The sequence below is a fragment of the Athene cunicularia genome (assembly GCF_003259725.1).
Source record: "Athene cunicularia isolate RWA chromosome 23 unlocalized genomic scaffold, athCun1 chr23_part2, whole genome shotgun sequence".
NCBI classification, from domain to species: domain Eukaryota; kingdom Metazoa; phylum Chordata; class Aves; order Strigiformes; family Strigidae; genus Athene; species Athene cunicularia.
This window is the reverse complement of record NW_020799131.1, coordinates 719882-724678: the sequence shown is the minus strand read 5'-3', so window position 1 is coordinate 724678 and position 4797 is coordinate 719882. Positions and strand designations below refer to the sequence as shown.

The 4797-nt window shown below is 43.0% G+C and overlaps 1 long non-coding RNA gene across 1 annotated transcript in view; it reads right to left on the bottom strand.

The window, feature by feature from the left end:
• Positions 1–945: 945 nt before the first annotated feature.
• The window catches only part of LOC113488402, an 8912-nt gene continuing 5060 nt past the window's right edge, over positions 946–4797 (bottom strand). The window contains exons 3-4 of the long non-coding RNA XR_003399924.1: positions 2050–2449; positions 946–1059 (exon numbers count right to left, since the gene is read on the bottom strand). This is a non-coding gene — a long non-coding RNA (uncharacterized LOC113488402). The remainder of the gene's footprint in view (positions 1060–2049; positions 2450–4797) is intronic.

Sequence of the window (4797 nt, the reverse complement as noted above, 5' to 3'; positions counted from 1 at the left end):
GCTCAGGATCTCCATATTTGCTTTGTATGGAGCCTTAGAAATCTCCATTTTCCTTTCAATGTTGAGATCCTGAAACAATACACAGATTCCATGCACTAATTCCCCTAACTAGAAAGCAGGAATGATGCCGTTTACCTGTCTTTAAGAAACCCTCTACTCTACCCAGGCAAGTCATTCAAGCAACATTTGCAATTTTGGAAGAGTCCCTCTTACTTACTGTAGCCAAGACAACCTAAAAAGGCCAAATTTCTGGAAAACTCCCAGCCCCTGGCAGCTGGAGACACACTTCACGGCAAGCTGGGCACCCGCTTTTGATAATCTTGACCTACAGAGAGCTCTATCACAGCAAATCCCAAGCAGAGCCTTTGTGCCAGGTGGAAAGAGATGGTCTCTGCATCAGGAGCTCCATGGGATTTGCCTATGAAGAAATCTAAAGCAGAACAGTTCCATTCCAACACAGACAATGAGCTACTTCAGGAAAATAGCAGGAATCAGCACCAGAAAGCTCCTATTTACAAACCTCACATGGATTCCTTTTATCACCTTTTTGAGGTTTTTTACAACGTTTTGGGGCTTCACGAGAATTTCTATCTGAAAGACCTTTTCTTGTTAGAAATGGCATTTGAAGGTGAAAGAGTCCATTCAAAGACAAATATCTTTCCAATATTCTCATCGAACAAGGAAAAAGATCTGGGCAATCTGGCATTTTTCTCTACAGAAAAGAACAGTTTTGACTACATCATCTTATTCCACTGGGAATATCTTTCTTGTGAAAGTATGTCTCGTTCTCTCAGCCATGTTCCTAAACGCAGCATGTTCAGGAAAAGCAGCAAGTCACAGCTCGTCCCCACTCACCAGACACACAAAGGTTTTCCATCTAAAATCAGGTGAAATAATGACACATGTAAAGAAAGAAAAAAGTTTCAAATAAACTCTCCTTTTTTCGCTCCTCCCAGCTCAACTGCTCCCTCTTCAAAGTTTCTCCTCTCATTGAGTTGAGTCATTAGTCTTCAGATAAGTGATGCTTGAGCCTTTGATTAAAATTACTGGGGAGCGTCTCTGCATGATTAAAGAGAGATAACACAATAAAAGGAAGAGGACTTTACACCATTATTATGGCAAATAAGTGCAATTCCCAACCCGAGAGCTGCATCAACTTGTCTAATGTAATAAATGCTTCCCCTGTTGGAAATGTGTCAAATTAGACTTCAAGATGTCAGCCTTCAGTTTTCAAAGGCCTCGAAGCTTTACGGGGCGCTGTGTGACTACAAGCCTGATGTGACGAAGAGCTGGAAGGTGACGCTGCCCCACGGAGCAGGGCACAGAGGACTGAGATGTGCTTGTTAGTGGCTGACAAACACCCGAGCGGTGTCTGCCACCTCCAAAAGGGAGTAGAGGGTACAGACAGGCACGCCGATGGGTGATGCCAGAAGGAGGAGTTGAGGGGACTCAAGGGGTGGATTTGGGACCTGGGAGAGGCAGGGTGGGTCTGTCCCGTGCAGCAATGCACTTGCAGATGTGAAGAACTGCCCAAGTCAGCGCCACCAGCCACAGGGTCCTTCAGTGAGCCTCTGTGGGGGCTTGGACCCACAGCAGGGGAAACACCCTTGTCTAAAGAAAAAGCATAATTTCCAATCTTACCCAAACAAGAATAGTTGTTCTGAAAGAAAAAAAAAAAAAAAAAAAAAAAAAAAAAAAAAAAAAAAAAAAAAAAAGTCATTTTTAGTCCAAAGAGAATATCTACCCAAGAATATATTTCAGGAGAGCTACACAATCTGCCTCCCTGATGCAGACAAGCTGTGAGTCTCTGCTCTCCTCCTGGAATAACAGATCATTCATTCCCTCCCCGGGCATGATGTGGGGCTACATTCTCTAACTCAGGGAGTGAAGATACTATACTGTTAGTAGCCTGTAAAAGTGTAGACAGATATCTCGCAGAAGCATCCTATTTGTGGCTTAAAATACACTAGTTTTTCATGCAAATGATATGTCAACAGAATAGCTGTACTTGGCAATACTTCCCAAAGTAAATTAAGCAGTTAAACATACCATGTGTAATATTAAGGAGGTTATGTGTTACATATAATAAGCAGATGAAGCCAAGTTGTCAGGAAGCCAGGTTTCCTCAGAAATCTGAAATTCAACTCAAAGGAACCAAGGTGCATGCATCTTCCCACTCAAGCGATCCGGAGAGGGTGATGCTTGGGAGAAGTGGGGTCATGCTTCTGCCAAGACACCTCGAGGTGACGTGGTCCCAGCTGGGGCCCCATCGAGGCTTTATCCATGAGATGAATGGTCCAGTCTCAGCTCCCCAGTTGGCATTTCAAAAGCGGGTACATGCTGAGGTCTTACATTGTGCATTTTCCACAGCTTGAGCTCCGTGTGTCTGGGAACTATTTGCAAGGGTAAAAATAATGCATGATCCAATCTGCTCAAGGCTTTTCACTTCCTAGAGGATGGAAATACTAGACAGGGGGAAAAAAAAAAAAAAAGGGGGGGAAAAAAAAGCTCTTGGATTATTTCAGCTCCACAAATTGCTCCCTGGGGCAAGTAAATGTTGTAAAAAACATACACAAATATTCAGATTCAAGTTTAACCAAATACCAGGACATTTGGATTTATTCAAGTGTCAGCAGCCCCCAAGCTTTCCTAGTTATTTCAGGCTCCCTTACATCAGCAAATGTTTTCTTTCACAGAAACTCAAAGTCAAACCTGAGGGCTCACAGGGCCCTAAAGAGTCAAATAAAAACGTTCCCTGCGTGCCCCATGAACCAGCTCATTACACCCCAGCCCTCACACTGCTCTCCAAAGAGAAAATGGCTCCAGTGATTTATGGAGAATCAAAACTAAAATCCCATTTGTTTACAGACATGGTGCCTGGCTTTAGGGCGTTGTTTTAAAGGGATGCAATAGAGTGAGACATGGAGAGGAGTGCTCCTCAGTCCCACCCTTCCTGGGATGCCAGTTCCAACCAGACTCCAGCCCAGACCTCCCCTTCTCCAGCACTTCCAGCCTCCCCCCACGTCCACCAACCCATTTGGCACCCAGCGTCTTCATGGGCACCTTATTTTGAGGGAAAGAATCTTATCTCACTTCTGCTCCAACTTTCAAGACTGCTGTGAGCCTTTAGGCTAATATTTTTCACACATTCTAAAAAAATCATCCCTTCCCCTGCACACACGTGCACACATTCTTTGTGGTCTGCTTCCCCTCAGGGCCCCATGGGCCTGAAGAGATGATAAAATTTCAGTCAAGGAGGTGTTTCTTAGGCATTTTCTACAGTTCATGACCCTGTTTAAACCCCTGTGAGAAACACAGTAGGATGCATCACATAACCCTAAAAAAGGACGGGTTTGAGTTAATTGCTTCCAAAACATCCAGTGATGAGAAATACAGCAATATAACCAAATCATTTACTTTGCTGTTAAAAAAAAAAAACCACCCTGCTCCTGGGCTGGGCTGTCCTGGCAAAGCTGTCCACACGCTGGTGCTTGCGCAGCATTTCCCTGCCATGTTGTGAAGCTATCCAGGATGAACATTCCCCTGCAGGTGTAATGGTGCCCTCAGCCAGCTATTACCCTCTCTTTGCTAAATTAAGCAGGACACACTCCTTGATTTGCTCTCCGAAAGGTGTGATTTCTATTCATTAATCCTTTTCTGGCTCTTCTTTGAATCTCCTCCAATATTTCCACACCCTTTTTGAACTGTGGGTACTGTGCCAAATAATTTTCCTATGCAAAACTGGTCGGAGGATCACAAGTTCCTCATCAGTGACCTCCTGTGTCCCCAGGGCTTTCCTGAGTCATCAGTTACCGGATCCTGCAATTATTCTCTGCACTCCCTGGCTCCACAGCTGCTCTTCATTCCCCAAATTCAGCCATTTAGGAATTACATGTTTTAGAGTAATGTTGGGGCTGGGTGGGCTGTTGTTTTAGAGTAATATAATGTGTATGAAGGGGTGGGTAGGCATGGAGAAGAGGAAACAGGCTTACCTTAGAAAAATAAGTGAATTCAAGCAGGAAGGTCTGAGAGCAGATGGAACAGTAATTATATCTAATGCTTCATGTTACATCTTACTTGTACACTTCAACTGTCACAGTTGCCTTCATGAAGTAGAACAGTTTGTTGCCTGTATTGGAAGATTGTTGTTTAGGGTTTTTTGTTCGTGTTTTTTTGCTTATCCTTGCAGTTTTAATTTAGTGAACAGAGAGGTTTGTAATGTTTGTAGTTGGTATGCTATCTATCTCAAGACATCACTTCTTTAAATTGCAGAGGATGTAAACTTTTCAAATCATGGTAATGTGAAAAAAGAAAAGTTGCTATAGCAACTCTATGAGAAAAGTGTGCATCTTCACAAGCTTTTTAGTCAAAACAATACATTTGAAATCTTGTTTATCTAAAGGATTAGGCAATTGGTGCGTTGATTGATTCCAATGGTGGGTTCGGAGTTGGCTGTAAAAAGTTCTTAAAAGGTCTAAAAGATGAGATATTCAGAGTTGTTTCTACTTGACTTTTCCTTACACTTAGGAGTGGATTGGAGTGTCAGGTCAGCTGGTGAATAGCATTTGTGTAGTAAGCTAAAGAGTTGGTATAGCATACGAAATATGTTTGGATTCATCAACTTGTTATGTGACTGAAAGCTTGTGGAAAAAAATGTTATGATTTGGACCAGTGGAATATGTTTGAAATGTGTTTCCTGTCACTTAGTGCCTGTCAGTGTCAAAGCCAAAGTGTATTGATGAGCTTAGATCTAGGAATGGACAGTGTGTCAAACCCCGGTGTTTGCCAAGGCTGAAG